Consider the following 21059-nt stretch of genomic DNA (forward strand, 5'->3'; position numbering starts at 1 on the left):
TAAGCGCGGACACCTACAGCTTAGTAACCGGGTTCCAGCACCGTCAGCTGGTCCTCAGTCGTGCCATTGGCTCTTGCACACTGGGGCAACGCATCCGGGTTCCAGCACCGCCAGCTGGTTCTCGGCAGTGTTCTTGTCACAGGTACTCCCTCGTGCCAAGCCTGGTTTCAGCACCGTCAGCTGTTTCCGGGTTGTGTCAACTTCACTGAGACGCCTATGCTTGCCCCGTCGTGGTGCGGTCGAGTTAGCCAACTCCAGGGTGCCTCCAGTTTAGGAGCTTCCTATGTGGGCTGCGTGAACTGGTAGTCAAGGCTGGTTCTGTAGTGCCAGTAGGCCCAGCTCCCCCTGTAGGACTGTTGGGGTTCGGTAACTGCGGCTGCCTCGCGGCCTAGCTGTTCTCTCCTCTCCTGTGGGCCTTCGGGTCCACCACCTGGTTCCAGCACCGTCAGCTGGTTCTCGGCAGTGTCTTTTGCTCTTGTACCTTCTGCTCCCCATCCTGGTTCCAGTACCGTCAGCTGGTTCCGGGCAGAGCCTTTGGCTTAGGTGCCTCCTTCTGGGTATCCAAGTTCCACCAACGTCAGGTGGTCCTTGGTAGTGCTTTCAGGCACGGGTACCTCCTGCTTAGTAACCAGGTTCCAGTAACGTCAGCTGGTCCTTGGTAGTTCCATTGGCTCTTGGACCTTCGGCTACCCATCCGGGTTCCAGTACCGTCAGCTGGTTCTCGGCAGTGTCTTTTGCTCTTGTACCTTCTGCTCCCCATCCTGGTTCCAGTAACGTCAGCTGGTTCCGGGCAGAGCCTTTGGCTTAGGTGCCTCCTTCTGGGTATCCGAGTTCCGCCAACGTCAGGCAGTCCTTGGTAGTGCTTTTTAGCACGGGTACCTCCTGCTTAGTAACCGGGTTCCAGTAATGTCAGCTGGTCCTCGGTAGTTCCATAGGCTCTTGAACCTTCGGGTAGCCATCCGAGTTCCAGTTCCATCAGCTGGTTCTTGGCATTTTCTCAGCCTTCTTGTACCTTCTGCTACATTTCCAAGTTGAAGACCCTAACGTCGACAACCCGGAAGACCACCCCGATGACGACGACCCGGAAGACCACCCCGATGACGACGATGACGACGGCGGAGACGACGACGGCTGAGACGACGACGGCGGAGATGACGACACTGGAGACGACGACCCTGGAGACGACGACATGGAAGACCGAGAAGCAGAAGAACAAGAGGCTGCAGAACAAAGAGCAGAAGAACATTAAGCATAAGACTTAATATCAGAGCAAAAGATATTATCTAAATTATATGCAGAAGAAGACTAAGCAGTGTATGGGGGTGAGTCCGTTCCTCCTCGTGGTGCCCCTGGATAAAGCCTGATGCTGCAGGCCAAACTGAACGCGGACAAATGTAACTTTTGTGACTGGCAGAACGGAAGGTGTAATCTTCCAACTTTTATAGATAACAACTACGGGAATGCCTGTCACAAATGAGAATATGATGAAGAAGTAGAATAGGAAGAATAATAACAGTGGAATAAAAAGAATATGTAGAATAGGAAGAATAATAATAGTTGAATAAAATGAATATGAAGAATGTAATAAAAAAAAAATAGGTAGAAGATGAAGAAGAAGATGAATAAGGTGAAGAAGAAGTTGATGTCAAAGATGCTGATGATGATGAAGATGAAAGTGTGGGAAAAGTAAAAAAAAAAAAAGAAAAAAAAAGAAGGGGAAGGGCGTGGAATAGTGAAACATCAATATCTGACAAAATAAAAAAAAATTTACATACTCAATATCTTTTTCACTCCGAACGTCTTAAAAAAAACAAAAAACATGCTATTCTATTTGATTGGGCTAAACCTCATTGCCTTTAATGTCTCCGCCACCTCCCACAATACATCCTACATTATTCTTAGTTGTTTTCCTTCATGTAGAATGAACCTACAAGGAAAGAAAGGGTTTATTTTAATTCCGATATTTTGGTCCCATTGACTTGCATTGGGATCGGGTATCGGTATCGGCGATATCCGATATTTTTTGAATATCGGCCGATCCAAACCGATACCGATACTTTCCGATATCGGAAGGTATCGCTCAACACTAATAATGACTGTGAGTAAAGATGAAAATACAAACACAGAGATTAAATAGATTTAGCAAAGTGAGGCCCGACTTACTGAACAGACCGAGGATAGGAAAGGTTACTTTGCGGTCAGCACAAAAACCTACAAAAAGACCACGCAGAGGGTGCAAAAAGACCCTCCGCACCGACTCACGGTGCGGAGGCGCTCCCTCTGCGTCCCAGAGCTTCCAGCAAGCAAGACAACAAATTAAATAGCAAGCTGGACAGAAAAATAGCAAACCAAAGAAATACAAGCTGGAACTTAGCTTCTGATGGGAAGACAGGTCACAAGAACGATCCAGGAGTGAACTAGACCAATACTGGAACATTGACAGGTGGCATGGAGCAAAGATCTAAGTGGAGTTAAATAGAGCAGCAGCTAACGAATTAACCTCGTCACCTGTGAAACTCAGAAACACCCACCAGAGGAATTCCATGGACAGAACCAGCCGAAGTACCATTCATGACCACAGGAGGGAGCCCGACAACCGAATTCACAACACATACCATCAAAGTCTCCTAAACGCCGCTCCTTCTTTTCTGAGCCATGCCGTGAGCCCAAACAGTACTTTACCCCAATATATGGGGTATTGGCATAGTCAGGAGAATTTGCACAACAAGTTTCACTGTGCAATTTCTCCTGTTACTCTTGTGAAAATGCAAAATTTGGGGCTACAAAACATTTTTGTGGGGAAAATGTGATTTTTTTTATTTTCACTGCTCAATGTTATAAACTTCTGTGAAGCACCTGGGGGTTCAAGGTGCTCACTACACATCTAGATAAGTTCCCTGACTGAGGGTCTTGTTTCCAAAATGTTGTCACTTGTGGGGGGTTCCACTGTTTAGGCCCGCTGTGCACCCAAACAGTAGTTTTCCCCACACATAGGGGTATTGATGTACTCAGGAGAAAATGCACAACATATTGTATGGTGCAATTTCTCCTGTTACCCTTGTGAAAATGCAAAATTTGAGGCTAAAAACATTTGTTGTGGGGGAAAATGTGATTTGTAAATTTTTGTTTTTTTGTATTTTTATGGCTCTGTGAAGCATCTTGGGGTTCAAGGTGCTCAAAACACATCTAGATGAGTGCCCTCAGGGGTCTAGTTTACAAAATAGTCACTTATTGGTGGTTTCTACTGTTTAGGCACATCAGGGGCTTTCGAAACGCAACATGGCTTCCGCTAATTATTCCACCACACTTTAAATTCAAAAAGTCAAATGGCGCTACTTCACTTCCAAGCCCTGACATGTGCTCAAACAGTGGTTTTCCCCCCATATGGGGCCTTGGTATGCTCAGGAGAAATTGCACAACAAAGTCTGTGGTCCAATTTTTCCTGTTACCCTTGCAAAAATAAAAAAAAGTTTGGGTCTAAAGTAAAATTTTTGAAAGAAAAGTTAAATGTTCATTTTTTCCTTCCACATTCCAAAATTACCTGTGAAGCACCTGAATGGTTAATAAACTTCTTGAATGTGTTTTGAGCATCTTGTGGGTGTAGCTTTTATAATGGTATCACTTTTGGATATTTCCTGTCATAAAGGCCCCTCAAAGTCACTTCAAATGTGTGGTGGTCCCTAAAAAAAATGGTTTTGTAAATTTTGCTGTAAAAATGAGAAATCGCTGGTCAACGTTTAACCCTTATAACTTCCTAACACAAAAAATTATGCTTCAAAAATTGTGCTGATGTAGAATAGACATGTGGAAAATTGCATTTATTAACTACTTTATGTGACATGACTCTCTGATTTAAGGGCATAAAAATTAACCTTTTTTTCACAAATAAACGCAAGTCTTATTGAAAAAATTGAAGTACAATGTGTCACAAAAACTATCTCAAAATCACTGGGATCCGTTGAAGCGTTCCAGAGTATTACCTCATAAAGTGACACTGGTCAGAATTGGAAAATTTTGCCTGATCATGAAGTAGCAAACAGGCTTGGTGGTTAAAGGGGTTAAGTCACCCGACTGACTCATGCAGCCTGAAGGGGGCATTGCAAAGGAAATCTACTGCAATTCTGTGACATGGCCTTGTGCTTCATCGTTAAATGTTAATCTTTCCCTCCCCTAACATGGTCTTAAATGCAGTAAGTTTTGATCTACAATGCTCATGCTAAAACATATTAGATATCTAACAATATGTGAGAATTATTAATACTGTATATAAATATAGTCTGTGGTTTATTTTTTATTTTATATAGTAGAGTGTCCATAATGACAAACTATTTCCTTTTGTGGTTATCTGCAACTTCCAAACTTCCTATGTTATAGGCTGGGGAAGAATGATGAAGAGACATTGCTCACAATGATTGCCACAATTGTACAGTTTGTTGTGTCTAGGCACATTAACAGCATCATGTTGATCAAGTTATGGCTCTTTCAAACAATTCTGGGACCCATGGCTTTTCACCTTTTCTTCTATACACGAATACAATGTAAGTTACAGATTAATAATTTTGCAAAGTAAAACTCACTATTTCCTATTTTTTAATGTATGTGCATTGTTTTTCTTTTGTTGAACTGAACATTTGTCTTCAGTATGATAGAAATCATAATGCAGAGAGAAAAATGTTCATATTTATGATATATGCAATGTATATAGTGAGTAATATAGTGTCATGAAATAAAGTGGTGAACATGGAAGTACGGTAATCTTATTAATGGGAAATGTCACTCTGATATAGATTATAAAAAATCATTTTTGAGGCATCCATAAATTCTCTTTTACACCAAAAACAAGCAAAAATGTCATTTGCACCCAGAGATACCATTTGCAGCATCTGATGTAAATTAGTGGAAAAGGAGTTTTAGGCTAGAGGTACATGGTGACTTGTTGCATAATGAAAAAAATGTGTTCTGTTTTGTGTTTGACTTTTTGTTGCACAACAATTTTGGAGGTTATGATTTCGCTGTTAAGAAAGGAAAAAAATAACCAAATTGCAGCCAGAAGTCTGGACGCAAGCAAGACACAGTGGCTTGAGACATACTTTGTGGTCTGTTGTGGAGACCACATTGACAATCATTAGATGAGATCTTGCAATACAGCATTGCCACCTACATGTCGTGCCAAATGATGGAGACAGCTGCATATGGAGGCATGAAAGCAGAGTGAGGTCATGATCGAGACTCGAGAAGGAACGAAACATTAGTTGTCTCACTAATTTGTTGGGTTCTTATGCTGATCTCAAAATAAAAATACCCATTTGATGTGCAATCTGAATGTCATGGTTTTCTACAGTATATCCACACAACCAAATTTGATATCTAGCACGTCTTTTAACACCAAATCTTGTGGAGCTTGTGAGATTCAGGGAGTTTAGAAGGGAGTCACTTATATTTATTCACTGCTTGTGTGCCTTTGTTCCCTTGTATGATGTGGAGGAGAATGGTATCATGTAATTGTAGAAAAATTAGGCCGGTACCTGGGTGAAAGAAAAAGGTGCATAGGGAAAGCATAGGGAGGCAAGTCCAAATCTAGCACAATCCCACAAGTCTGCCAACCTTTCAGATAATGGAGAAGTTGATTCAGGGGTATCATGCTGCCAACAAGACGCTTCCTTGACAGCTGGGGGAATGTCTGCTCCAACAGAAGAGGAATAAAAAGGCTGGGGACATACAGTATATACTGGTCATTATCACACCCAAGATACACAGATATGACATTTCATAGGTTTTAAACCGCAGGTGTCAATGTTCATGTACCACAGTGGGACTAAGTGAAAAAGTAAAGAAAGTTAAATAAAATGTGTAAAACAGTAACTATCATATAGTATAGTATGCAGGGTCTAATAGGTAGAGTCAGTGAGAAACTGACAGGTCTCAGGCACTGCAGTACACAAGTACTGCAATGCATGAGACCAGTGATCAAGTATATATAAAAAATATTCATGTCCCTCAGTGGAACTAAGTGAAAAAGTAAAAAACTTTAACAAAATGTGTAAAAAAAAATGTAAAAAAATCACGAAAATCCGTTTAGCCACTAAAAATGCAGCATTTGTTTTGAAAAATAAATAGAAAAAAGAACACATAACTCGTATTGACGGGTCTAGAACAACCGGAACTTTAAAACTGTCACATTTATTTTATACAGTGAGCACCATAAAAATAAGTTTAAAAAACAAACACCAAAAATGTTGCTTTTCATCATACTTATCATACTTACAGACACAAATAATTGAATTGAAAGTTTTTAGTCTGTAAAAGTAGCAAAGCATAAAAAAGCTATATAAATCTGGTATTCCTATAATCGTACTGACCCAAAGAATACATCGGTTCCTATCCCTTTTACTGCACGGTAAACCACGAAAACAATAAGTGAATTGCTGAGTTTTGTTCATTCTGCAATAAAAAATGCTACATACCCCAAAATGGTGCCAAACAAAAATCCTTAACTCGCTGTTCAAAAATTAATGCCTCATACAGCTCTGTTCACCAAATAAGAAAGTTACAGATCTCAGAATATGGCAACCAAAAAAGCAATTTTTTATTAAAAAAAACTTTTACTGTGTGATAATAGCAAAACATAAAATATGTATATAAATCTGGTATTGTTGTAATCAACAAGCAAAGAGAGATGTTGTAATTAAAATATAACTTTTAATCTAATGATATAAAACTGGATAAATAACCAGACCATAACCAATTAAAATTAAGGGGTCCATTTTCTCCTATTACCCCTCATGTAAATTATAAATTTGGTGATAAAACAGTATTTTAGTGGAAGAAAAGTAATATTTTGTTTTTACATCTAAATGTTAAAGTTTCATGAATCACCTGTAGGTTAAAATAGATCAATATATAAGGGTGGTAAGGATTACGCTCCATCTCTAACATTCCCTAGTGGTTAAATGCGATAAAATGTATCTTACATTCATGTTACAGTATTTTAATTGAGTTATCCTTCTGTGGCTGCAGTTTCCTTTACATAGTGTAGACAGGGTTAACTGTAAAGGCATGTCAGCCATTTCCTGAGAGTTGAGGGTCCAAGAAGAAACAATTCAGTAAGGCTGGGGACACATACAGAAAAGAAGTTAGTTACAGGTGATACCTTTGCATGATTCCTGAGAAGTGGGCAGGGCCGGACTGGGACTAAAATTCAGCCCTGGCATTTGAAGTCACACAGGCCCACTTGTCACATAGTGACTGTATAATATCTTTGTACACTTGTAGGCAGGGCCGGTTTTAAGGTACCGTCACACTGAACGATATCGCTAGTGATCCGTGACGTTGCAGCGTCCTGGATAGCGATATTGTTCAGTTTGACAGGCAGCAGCGATCTGGATCCTGCTGTGCCATCGTTGGTCGGAGCAGAAAGTCCAGCACTTTATTTCGTCGCTGGATCTCACGCAGACATCGCTGAATCGGCGTGTGTGACGCCGATTCAGCGATGTCTTCACTGGTAACCAGGGTAAACATCGGGTAACTAAGCGCAGGGCCACACTTAGTAACCCCCGATGTTTACCCTGGTTACCTGTGTAAATGTAAAAAAAAAAAAACACTACATACTTACATTCCGGTGTCTGTCCCCCGGCGCTGTGCTGTCCTGCACTGGCTGTGAGCGCCGGCCAGCCATAAAGCACAGCAGTGACGTCACCGCTCTGCTTTACGGCTGGCCGGCGCTGACAGTGCAGGAAAGCACAGCGCCGGAGGACAGACACCGCAATGTAAGTATGTAGTGTTTGGGTTTTTTTACGTTTACGCTGGTAACCAGGGTAAACATCGGGTTCCTAAGCGCGGCCCTGCGCTTAGTAACCCGATGTTTACCCTGGTTACCAGGGGACTTCGCATAGTTGGTCGCTGGAGAGCTGTCTGTGTGACAGCTCTCCAGCGACCACACAGCGACGCTGCAGCGATCCGGATCATTGTCTAGATCGCTGCAGCGTCGCTTAATGTGACGGTACCTTTAGGCAAAGTGGGGCCCTAGGCAAAATTTAAAATGAGGCCCAAAATGCTAACATATTGCACATCACACAAAAGCATTTCGGTTGTATTTACAAGCGCTGAGTTCAGGCCGCTAAATGAGTTTGATCGACAATACTGAAGTTTCCACCGTCTGAGAAAGAATGATGGGACAGAACGATCACTAACAGATCACTAACCGATCACCATACAGTATCATGTTATCAGCAGCACATCTACAGTTTACAGCGGCAATGTGCTGCTGAGAACAATGATTTTTGCTCCGGCAAAAACAATCTGAATATGCAGCATTTTACTTGTTTAGTAAAATACACCTCACAGTTCTCCATATAGTATAATACACTCTCTATAGTCCTCCATATATTAAAATACACTGCTCAGTCCTCCACATAGTATAATACACTCCTCATAGTCCTCCATATAGCATAATACACTCCTCATAGTGCTCCATATAGTATAATGCACCGCCATAGTCATCCATGTAGTACAATTCACTTCCCATAGTATAATGCACCCCATAGTTCTTCATATAGTATAACGTATTCCCCATAGTCCTCGATACAGTATAATGCAGCCCACGTATAGTATAATGTAGCCACCACCCTACAGAATATAATGCGGCAACCACAGAGTATAATGCAGCCACCCCACAGTATAATGCAGCCACCCCACAGAGTATAATGTAACCCCATAGAATATAATACAGCCCACCTCCCCATAATATAGTATATAACCCAACCTCCCCAATAGAATATAATATACCCACACAACAGTATATACCACAGCCACATAGTACATAACATGACCTCCCCATAGAAGATAATATACTCCCCATAGTATATAGCAAAGCCCGCATAGTATATAGCACAGCCCGCATAGTAGATAACACAGTCCACACAGCAGTATACAGCACAGCCCACACAGTAGTATATACAGCACAGCCCAAACAGTAGTATATACAGCACAGCCCACACAGTAGTATATACAGCACAGCCCACACAGTAGTATATCTAGCACAGCCCGCACAGTGGTATATCCAGCACAGCCCACACAGTGGTATATCCAGCACAGCCCACAGAGTGGTATATCCAGCACAGCCCGCACAGTGGTATATACAGCACAGCCCGCACAGTGGTATGTCCAGCACAGCCCGCACAGTGGTATATACAGCACAGCCCGCACAGTGGTATATACAGCACAGCCAGCACAGTGGTATATCCAGCACAGCCCGCACAGTAGTATATCCAGCACAGCCCGCACAGTGGTATATCCAGCACAGCCCGCACAGTGGTATATCTAGCACAGCCCACACAGTGGTATATCCAGCACAGCCCGCACAGTGGTATATCCAGCACAGCCCACACAGTGGTATATCCAGCACAGCCCACAGAGTGGTATATCCAGCACAGCCCGCACAGTGGTATATACAGCACAGCCCGCACAGTGGTATATTCAGCACAGCCCGCACAGTGGTATATACAGCACAGCCCGCACAGTGGTATATACAGCACAGCCAGCACAGTGGTATATCCAGCACAGCCCGCACAGTAGTATATCCAGCACAGCCCGCACAGTGGTATATCCAGCACAGCCCGCACAGTGGTATATCTAGCACAGCCCACACAGTGGTATATCCAGCACAGCCCGCACAGTGGTATATCCAGCACAGCCCACACAGTGGTATATCCAGCACAGCCCACACAGTGGTATATCCAGCACAGCCCGCACAGTGGTATATCCAGCACAGCCCGCACAGTGGTATATCCAGCACAGCCCGCACAGTGGTATATACAGCACAGCCCGCACAGTGGTATATCCAGCACAGCCCGCACAGTGGTATATCCAGCACAGCCTGCCCAGTGGTATATCCAGCACAGCCCACATCTCTCCTCCTCCCCCCAAGAATGTCCCCACAGTCCAGCAAAAAAAAAAAAAAACACTCTCCTCACCTTTCCTCTTGCCCGTGCTGCTCCTGGCTCCTGTCTCAGCGGCTACAGTCTGCCCGGGACACAGCAGGTGTGCGATGATATGACGTCATCGCGCACCCACAGTGTCAGAGGCAGAGCGGGGAATGATGGGAGAGGGAGTGTCTGTAGACACTCCTCCATCATTGCATTCAACTGTATGTATGTAGTTGAATGCGACGGCAGGTGGGTGAGTCGGCGGTGGCGGGGGGAGGCGGATCGAGCGGCCCACGACTGGCACCGGCCCTTCTGGCATTTGCCAGAAGTGCCAGATGGCCAGTCCGGCCCTGGAAGTGGGCTTAAGATAACGAGCACAGGATAAGAGCAGTTCAAGTGTCATAGATGTCTAGGAAGTGTGCAAATCCCCAATGCTGCTAGTGAGAAATGTATGTTGAAAAATGAAGATATGCCACGGTTCTTTCACCAAAAGAAAGATATCTGCATCTCCTGCTGTGCTTTGTTGATCACTAAAATGGACAGTAAATTTATACACTGTTGAGGTGTTCCTTTCGAAGGATCATGGGGAATCATGGAGGTGTCCACAGTTTCAACAGCAACCCACACACCAGAAGAAGGCCCCTATTTTCTGTAACGTGCCTGGGTATCGGACTCAGGACACTCACCTAGAGCTACCATCCTGGGCATCGTTACAAGTACATCATTAGATAAATTCCTTGAGAGGTTTAGTTTAAAAAATGGGGTCACATGTGGGGGGGTTCTTCTGTTTTGGCATGTCAGGAGATCTGCAAATACGACATGGCATTCACAATATATTCCAAATTTACACTCCAAAATCAATCTTTCATTTCTGAGCCCTGCCATGTGCCTAAACAGAAGTTTTTGACCACATATGAGTTGTCATCACGTTCGGGAGAAATTGGGTAACAAATTATGGGATCTGTTTTCTCCTACTATCCAAATTTTATTACAATTTTGGTCATAAAACAGCATTGTAGCAGAAGAAGCGTAATTTTAGTTTTCACATTTTAAAAAGTTTTGTGACGCACCTACAGGTTCAGCACACCCATAGATAAATTTATTGATGGGTCTAGTTTCCAAAATTGGGTAATTTGTGAGGGTTTCTTAGGAATCACAAGGGCTCTGCAAATGAGAAATGGAATCTGACATCTATTTCAGCCAAATTTACATTCCAAATACCAAATGTCGTTTCTTCCCTTCCGCGCTCTGCCGTATGTCCAAGCAGAAATTTTTGACGACATGTGGGGTATGCAATCAGAAGAAAGGGAGTAACAAACTGTGGGATCCACATTTACATGTTATCTTTTGCAAACGTGAAAAATTGGGGCTAACATTTTCATTAAAAAATTCAAATCTTTCAATATGATGACCTAATGTTATAAAATTCTGCATAATACCTGTGGGTTCAAAATGCTTAATATATCCCTGAATAAAATCCTTGAGGGGTTTAAAATCCAAAATGGGGTATGTTGCGGGGGGTTTCTGCTTTTTGGGTACTTTAAGGTCCTCGGAAATGAGACACGGCATCCACAGTCTATTTAGCCAAATTTGTGTCCCAAAATTCGAATAGTGCTCCTTCCCTTCCAAGCCCCGCTGTTTGTTCACACAGAAGTTTATGACTACATGTGAGGTTTTGGTCATCGGTGTGTCAGATGTAACAGACTGCCGCTCTACATCTTGCAGCAGAAGGTCTCTGCATTTTGCATTACATACACCTCCTTAATCCTTCCGACTCTTGGACCCTGCGGCAACCTCCCTTCAGCTCTAGTTGACACACCTGGACCTGGGTGTTTATAAATCCCCAGTCTGCTGCAGAGTGTTGCCGGTGTTATTCACATATTTCCCTTGTGAAGGCTTGGAGCTATAGCTGTTGGATAACTTCCTCTCTGGAGCTGTTTGAGGATGTTTGGTGTTACTCTGAGTCTGCTCAAGCTAAGTTCATCCCCCTTGTCTGTATACCTTTTTGTCTTTAATTTACAGTGGAGATTGACAAGTGCTCATCACCTCCCCCTCAATATCCAAGGCCTAGCTCTAGGGAGATACAGGGCTTAGGTTCCTGCTTGGTGATTGGTGAGGAAACAATTTAGGGTAGGTAGGGCAGGTAGGGTGTTATCAGATCTGCCTAGGGGTCTCCACTCGCCCTTTCCCTAGTTTCTTGGCTTCCTTCTTCTTATCTGTTTGTGTTGCACTTAGTCTTCCCACACTATGCATAACAGTTTCAATGTGCTTAGAATTGACTGAATTTCAAATTGTGGGGTTCATTTGTCATGTTATCCCTTGTAAAAGTGAAACATTTGGGGCTAAAACAATTTAGAGGAAAAATTTTATTTTTTATTTTCGTCATTTCACTTAGCATTAATTCCTTTGAGTATCACTTGAAGGGTTAACAAATTTCATGATAGCAGTTTTGAAGAATTTGAGGAATGCAGTTTAAAAAAGGGTAGCACTTTTTATGAGTTTTCCAATTTATAGGCCCCTCAAATTCAATTTAAATCTGAATAGGACCCTAAAGAAACAGGTTTTGTAAAATTCTTGAAAAAATGAAAAATTGCTGCTAAATTTTTAACCCTTCTCACACCCTAACAAAATAGAATGACATTTGAAAAATGATAGAGATATAAGATAGACATATGGAAGATGTCATTCATTCATTATTTTGTACAACATGAATAACTGGTTTAAATATATGAAAACTGAAAGTTTGAAAATTGTTAATTTTTAAAAATTTTCAACAAAATTCTGATAGTTTCATAATTTAAACACAAAACATATTGAATTACATTTACCACTAACCTAAAGTACTATTTTGTCACAAAAAAAGTCTCAGGATCGCTGGAATATGTTTAAACATTCTTGACATATTACACCATAAAGTGAGACCGGACAGGTTTAAAAAATTTGGCTTGATCATTAAAGTAATTTTCCACTACTTGGACAACCTCTCCTCATACCCCTCACTTGGCACCCATAAGATAATAAAGCTTATACTCACCTCCCATATCGGCGCCATTTCTGCGGTGTCAGCACTTACTCTTCTGGGTCTACCATGTGGGTGTTGTGTCACTGTCCCCTTCTTCTGTTGAATTAAGCATGAAGAGCAAATCTGAGATCAGCTGCATTCCGGACTTCCTCTTCACGTTCGATGTGTCTGAAGGCGGAGACCAGGACACCAGTGCTAATTGGGCGCCGGTGTTACGTGTCACAACAATTGCACGGAAGCCCTGGGAAAATGAGTGTCAACACCTCAGGAATGGCACTGGCATTGGAGATAAGTATAAGCTTTATTATTTTATTGGGGCCAAGTATTTTGATCAAGAATAGGTTGTCCTAGTAATGGACAACACCTTTAAGGTCCAAATTGACTCTATCAGTAAGTAGTTAAATTATCCACTAGCACCTCACTACAGGTCCAGGCAGAATTTGGAAAGTCCAATGAATGAAGTTGGTCTGGCTCCTCCAAAGTAAATATACAAATAGATATGTTATTAGTAATTCCATAAATCATTGATCTTTCTTTATGGACTTATATTTGAAAAAAAAAAGCCGTTAATAGCAAAATATTGAGCTAAATCAGTTTTTGTCAGAGAAGAGATTCTAGAAAAAAAAAACAAAAGATTTGGCAAAATATAAAACAAAATTCACAACCTACATGGCAGAACTCGAATTTAGCCAATTATGTCTGTATCTGGTGTATATTTTTAAAATAAAAGGGGGCAGCAACTGCAAATTGGTGCATAAATAGTAATAACAATAAATGTATTAAGTGTATTCAAAGCACCAAAGCTAAACATGTAACAAAATATAAATGGCCTAGGAACCCCTGATGTACAAGGAACCTACAAGAATTGTATACAGCCAAGAATAAAGTACAAAAGATACTTAATTAAATTGAGTAGAAAAAGTACATAAAATACAAATGTTTAAAATAGGAGAAACTCTAGAGGACGACAAACACAGCAGGAGGCAGGGGCGCCGCTACCTTGTGGCAAGTTGAGCGCTTTGCCTCAGGCGGCACTGCTGTCACTGATGTAAGGGTCGGCAGATTCTGTAGTAACTGAATTTGCGTTGGAGATGCAGGTTCAGTTAGTACTCTATTATACAGGGCTCAAGGCTGGCGTCAGCACCCGGGCAAGTGCCTGGGCCATAGCAAGAAGGATCACCAAAAATAGCCAGATCACCAAAAAGAGCAGGATGTGTGTGTCACTGGCCGTGTTCTGCTCCTCCTGCAACATTAGCTTAGCTGCGACATCACTGACAACACGTGACTGATCACATGCTCGTGACATCATGAAAGGTCCTCTACCTCCCGGATGTAGTCTTCTCCAGTATGGTAAGTATGTGCTCCGGCCACTGCTGCTCTGTGCAGCTCCGCTGCTGAGGTACAGCGGCAGCATTGTTCTGTGCTTCTCCGCGCACACTATCGGGCGGCTGCAATGACTGGCAGAGAGCTGGGTGTGTCAGGGACCAGGTGCAGTTTGTGCGTGTTCACAGTTCTGTCTGTGCTGCAGATTCCCTTCAGATTTTACAAGTTCACACGTCCAGACCTTGCTGTGGATTTTGCACACGTCTTCAGCAGTCTATAGTACTATACCGGTAACGGGAGTTTCACCATCCCATTCACACACTTCAGAAAAATGCAAGGTGTGAAATGTGCCGCGAACTTCACCATAGCCTGAGTAGTGTGAACTCATCAGTAACCTGCGGATTCACTTACAAAGCCGCAGCGGATATTTCCTGCAATGTGTGAACATGGCCCAGAGTTAAAGATTAAATATAAGCTGAGCTATATGCTACGTGGCTGTGCTCTATGCTACGTGGGCTGTTATATGCTACATGGCTGTGCTATGTACTATGTGGGCCTTGTTATATGCTACGTGGGCTGTGCTATATGCTATGTGGGCTGTGCTATATTCTACGTGGGCTATTATATGCTACCCAACTGCTATATGCTATGTGGGCTGTGTTATATACTACGTGGGCTGTTATATGCCACGGGGCTGTGTTATATACAGTACTACGTGGGCTGTGTTATATGCTACGTGGGCTGTGCAGTATACTACGTGGCTGTGCTATATGCTACGTGAGCTGTGTTATATACTACGTGGGCTCTGTTATATGCTCTGTGGTTGTGCTATATTTCTGTGCTTTATCTGTGGTATGTATGTATCATGAATCGTGGTATGTGTTAAAGGGGGGCCCACGGGGGGCGCCATTTTGCAACTCACCTCAGGCAGCAGAGAAGCTAGGTTCACCCCTGGCAGGAGGGGATGCTGGTACATTACAATGGTGGAATAAAAATAACGTATGCAAACAGTTACATAATTGGAGAAAGATGTCAAATAACCAATAACATGCCAGCCAAATTTATAGTGATATATAGCAAGGTAACACTGATGAAGAATATGCCAAAACATGAGTTGGGGGTGGCGCTACCCCAGCAGAATGAACATATGGGTGAATACTAATCTTTGATTGTTTCATACATGCAGTCATCATGACAGACTTCTGTCTTAGGCTGGAGTCACACTTAACGCATAAAAATAAGATCCATTTTTTACGGCAGAGAATCCCATCAATGTTTCATGAACAGTGATCCACATTCAATGCGAGGATGCGATTTCCTCGCATCAAAGTATCCATGTGTCATCCGTATGGCATCCGTATTTCATCCATACTGCGTTTTTTCCTCGCACCCTTGCAAAATGGACATTTAACAGTTTTTAAGCCTGAATATAATTTAAATCATAATCAGCAACCCTATTTATTGCCTCTACAACAGGTGTCACACTCCAATCTGGGCAGATTCTGGCTGTGCTTTTGTTGGGGTATTTCTGCTTTGTGTGAAACATATCAGACAGACTTACTTTCAACCCAACTCAGCGGGTGCTTTACAACTGGGTTTTGTCACAACCCTTTGGACAACCATACCCAGTGATTGTGGATTCGAGGAGGAGGCGATGAATGTGGGTCCATCCGCTTTGGAGGCAACGCCTCACTAAAGGCCATTTCCACCGTCTCTATGCATCTCTGCAGACCCATCGTGACAAGTTTTACCAATATTGTTGCATCCACATGACCTGCCGGGTAAATTCCTCCACTTTCTTACGCAGGAGGTCCGGATCCAACGTCGGTGGCGGGAAAGGATCATCAATGGTTCGGATGGGGGAGTCCTCTTGCTTCACCCCACGCTCCGGTATCTGTCCTCCACTTCCCACCATGCTGCTTTCAGTCACTTCCTCCTTGGTCTGGTTTCCCGCGGTTTCACTGTACCACACTCATCTTCGTGGGCGGTTCTTCTTCCTGCCATCCTTTCTTCCTGCCATTGTTCGTGACGCCACCTGTGGTATTCAGTCAGGCATGACCGACGCTGCTTAAAGGGATCCACTGGGGTGATGTTATGGCAGCAGGAATGGTATGGCTTCCCAGAGGTGAAGCTGGATCCCCAGGGTTCCCGGTGTAGTAGATAAAGATGCTGTAGTGCCAGAAAGAACTAGAGGACACAAGGTTCCAGTCTCTTTACCTTTTTACTGGTGTAAAGCAGCCACAGTCCAGGGTACGGATCACAGGTGCTGGTGTGGTCCAGCTGGCTTGGAAGCGATTCAGGAATCCACCTAAACAGGTGGGGTTGGAAGCCTTCCTTTCTGCACTGTGTTGTATTCCCTTGCTGCCTTAGGCCTCACACAAGGTCCTCACTTCCTCTCTGTCCCATTAGGTAGGACACTACCCGCATGGCAGGCAACTCAAGCCTTTTTACAGGTATCTCTATGATGACTTCAGGCTCTATGTGCTGCTGTGCCTTCAGGTGTTAAAGTTCGGCCAGCGACCTGCAATCTCCTGTCTGCCAGTTTCTGCTGTTGGGCATACAGTTACCCTCACAACCTCGGTCTTCTGGCTGGTTTCTTGCCCTTCAGCGTGCAGGATGCTCAGTCGCAGCTTCCCTCCAGCTCCTTACTCTCCTTTGCTTCACTTCCCATATCAGTCTCCTACAGACTGCTCTGTCTCTCTCTCCTTCCAGGAGCTGCAGAACTACTTGTCTGCATTGGCCCAGCTTTCTTCTCTCAGACTCTCTGTCTGCTTCCTCTCTCTTCTGTCCCTCTGACAGACTGACTACTTAACTCCTCCTCCAGCCACAATATATAGGGAAGTTCCCCTGAATCTGGGTCTCGAGCTCCCCTTCTGGCTTGGAGTCAGAACAGTGTTGCATCTATTGGTTATCTGTTAAAGGGATCCTTCCTCACTTCTAAGCATGGCATCACCCTCCCCGTGAGAAAGGCAATACCACTGTTACAACCGTTACCTGGGGTGTTACACTTACATTGTTTAAAATGTGTAAATCTTTAGCTGATCAATAGTGGCATTAAAAAGCAGACAGAATTCATATAATTCAATTGTTTATAATGTCAAAATAGAACTTTTGCAAACAATAAACCATATTAGTTGCACATGGATTTTGTGCCCAAACAAACTTAGGAAAGAAATATTGAACCCATCTTCTTAAAACAAAATGACTAACAAATAACTTGCGTGTGCAAAAAAAAAATTATAAGTTATGTTAGGTTGGTGGTGGGGATGGCGGGAGGCCAGCTTGAGGTGTTTGCTGTGTTTGAGATGCAACTTGGACCTCACCCTGTGTGTGGATAGGATATATTCTGCCCCAGGATGGGTGATGTGGCCAGGATCCTGTTGGTGAGAAAAGAAGTGGGACGAGGGATATTGTAGTGGATACTTCTGTGTATTTGGGTAACCACGTGTTTCATAACCCCCAATATGCCATATCGAACATACCCATGGTGGGACCAGCCTCCAACAGTGGGTCTGATCAAGTGGCCATATTGGGCTGGTTGATTGTAGGCTGGCATTTGGGCCTGTGTAGGCCAATGTTGGGTTGGTGGTGGATTTGGCTGTGGTGTAGGCACCCGGAGAGGAGGTGGCTCAGATATTGATTGTGCGTGCACTTCTGTTATTGGGGCCATTCTGAGCTGATTATTTAGGGAGAGCTGCCACCGTTCAATATATTAAAAAAAGCTGATATGGGTTATTGGGGGATGTGCAGGCATCAATCAGTATTTGAATAGATCCTCGCACACGCAGTCTGACCTCCCGGGGTAGTGGACGGAGGTACTGGGCCAGGCTGCGGGCATAGACTTCCTCACCATCATCGTGGGCAGCTCTAGACAAATAATTTAACACCCCTGTATGTACATACCTCCTGCTGTCAGAGGCTGTAATGTTTCTCCGGCGTCGGCCATGGTGGGGGATGACGGCAGGCTGTGGTAAGGTCTCCAGAGGCACGGTAGGGATGCTGCTGTTTCCCTGGTCCTCCTGTTGCTGTTCCTCCTGTCTTTCTGATGCCACTGCTGGTGGTGATGGTGGTGGTTGGATGTAGCAGGAAGGTGCAGAAGATGAGCCAGCCACCTCTTCACCTCCCCCGACTGGGTCGATAGGGACCTCAGAGTATGAGCCTTTTTCCCTTTCAGTGAGGTTGGACAGAATGCTGGTTTTTATTGGGTAAAAAAAAATAGATATGACCCTAACAGCAAATGTAAAATGTGGTGTGATGTACGTACTTATGGTCTGAGATCCAGAATGGGAGCCAGAAAACACAGGCGATCATAATAAATATATTTCCGTTTAGTCAGCGCTGCATCACCACTCCTGGCCTGCTGCTGACGTTCCCACCGGTACTGATACCTAATGATGCGCCAGCGTCTAATGACATCATTCACTGCAATGTAACATAAACATTAATTATGACATTGAACTTTTTATGAAAAACTTTAACATATATTTTACACTGTCATGTGGCCTGAAAATGCAAAATTTTTACATCAGAAATATTCCACATATTCTTCAAAATCCATCACATATTATGATTTTATGGTCTAATGGTAACACGTGTTAGTTTGCTCAATAATATTAATAAAGGATAGTACTTACTAATTTGTTGCTGGCCCTCACGTGGTCTTTCCTCATAGTCAGAGAACATCTGGACACTCCTCCATGCCGCCTGTTTTCGGGCCTGGTCAGCATAATGAGCGTCCTTCTGATCCCATAGTTCTGGCCTCTCTTGGACCAGAACCATCAGCATCTCCACATTTATGTATGTTGACATACTGGACTCCTGGAAGTGTTCTTCCGGGATGTGTGGAGCACTTTCTAAGCTAATTAGCATGTCAAAGCTTCTTGATAATGGATGATTCAATTTCCTGTCACTTGGAGAAGTCTTGCATATTTCTCGCAAATCACACGTATGGTCCGTGTGAAATCCATATTTTTCTCGCACCCATAGACTTGCATTGGCGTTTTTCGGGCGTAATACCATGACAATCGCAGCATGCTGCGATTTCCTTCGCACATATAATGCGGCGGAGAAAATTGTGCATGATGGGAGCTGCCCCATAGATTAACATTGGTCCGAGTGCTATGCAATTTTTTTCGCGCATAGCACTCGTCCGTATTTCTCGCTAGTGTGACTCCGACCTTATTACCTTGCTAAATATCACTATAATTTTGGCTGGCGTGCTATTGGTTATTTGACATCTTTCTCCCATTATGTAACTATTTGCATACGTTGTTTTTATTCCACCATTCTGATATACTAGCATCTCCTCCTGCTGTGTTTGTCGCCCTCTAGTGTTTCCCCTATTTTAAACAATAGTCTTTTAAGTACTATTTCTATTCAATTTATGGGTATACTCACAAAATGCTACAAATTATGTAGGTTGACTTTTTTTGCAGTGTATTTGCTGCAGAAAAGTCAAGGACAGCTGAATGTGACCTCATACTCGGCTCTGCTACCTCTAGATGGCAGGCTGCATGATGCATCCATACAGCCTGTCATCCAGCAGAGCGGACCCGAACCCCATTCACTTGAATGGGGGGCCCAACAATACAGTGTTTGACATGCTGTCATATGCATGAAAGCGCAGCAAACACAACTGCTGATCGGCAGGGAAATCATCCCCGCCGGTCAGAGGGCCGTGGTTCCCACAATGTCAGAAGACAGCAGGAGCACTCAGCTGTGATCGGAGGTATAAACTTTACCTTCGGTCACTGGTGTCAGCTGATGGGACTACTGATCCCATCATCCGACACCTGCTACCGATAATAACAGTGAGAGCAGGTGCAGTGGATGGGAGTATTCATTTGCCGCTTCTGCGCTGCAAATAAATAATTTTAAAAAAACGGCGTGGGTTCCCCCCTATTTTTGATAACCAGCCAGACAAAACTCACAGCTGGAGGCTGCAACCCTCAGCTGTCATCTTCAGCAAGGTTGGTTATCAAGAATAGAGGGGTGTTCATGCATTTTTTAAATTATTTAAATAAATAATTTAAAAAGAACGGCGTGTGGTCCCCCATTTTTTACAACCAGCCTGGCTAAAGCTCACAGCAAGGGGTAAGGGGCCATGGATATTGGCTCCCCCAGCCTAAAAATAGCAGCCCACAGCTGCCCAGAAAAGGCACATGTATTAGATGCACCAATTCTGGTGCATTGCCCGCCTCTTCCCACTTGGCCGGTAGTTTTGGCAAGTGGGGTAATATTTGTGGGGTTGATGTCACCTTTCAGGTGACATCAAGCCCATGTCTTAGTAATGGAGAGGCGTCTAAAAGACACCCATCCATTAGCAATCCTATAGTTGTATTGTTTGTAAATAAAGACACAGCCAGAATAAAGTCCTTTATTTGAAATAACACTAAACACAGTTTTCCATTTTTATTTAAATGCCTAACCCCAGCGAAGCCCTCGATCTCCTCTAATAAAAGTTAAAGAAAAAAGCAACAATATATCATATCTGTCCTTCGTTCTGTCCCACGCAGTAATCCATATCTGGGGGATATACAGTTTTCAACCTGGATGGTGCTAAGATGTAACCGGCTCAGCTGAAAACCACTGATGAATGAGAGGCTGCGAGAGCAGCTTCAGTGACCAATGGTGACGTCACTGAAGCTGCGCTTCCTCTCAGCCTGAACTATGTTGAACGGAAGGTGGGAGAATGCACTGTCATTTTCCCACGGTCCAGAGGTCACCGCAGTTCAGGCTGTGAGGAAGCACTGCCTCAGTAACATCACCGCTAGTAACTGAAGCTACTCTCG

General features: G+C 43.5%; 1 long non-coding RNA gene across 1 annotated transcript in view; it reads left to right on the forward strand.

Moving 5' to 3' along the window:
• Positions 1-4410: 4410 nt before the first annotated feature.
• The window catches only part of LOC138672032 (uncharacterized), a 64390-nt gene continuing 47741 nt past the window's right edge, over positions 4411-21059 (forward strand). Inside the window, exon 1 of the long non-coding RNA XR_011319540.1 lies at positions 4411-4538. This is a non-coding gene — a long non-coding RNA (uncharacterized lncRNA). The remainder of the gene's footprint in view (positions 4539-21059) is intronic.

The sequence above is a fragment of the Ranitomeya imitator genome, chromosome 3 (assembly GCF_032444005.1).
Source record: "Ranitomeya imitator isolate aRanImi1 chromosome 3, aRanImi1.pri, whole genome shotgun sequence".
NCBI lineage: Eukaryota > Metazoa > Chordata > Amphibia > Anura > Dendrobatidae > Ranitomeya > Ranitomeya imitator.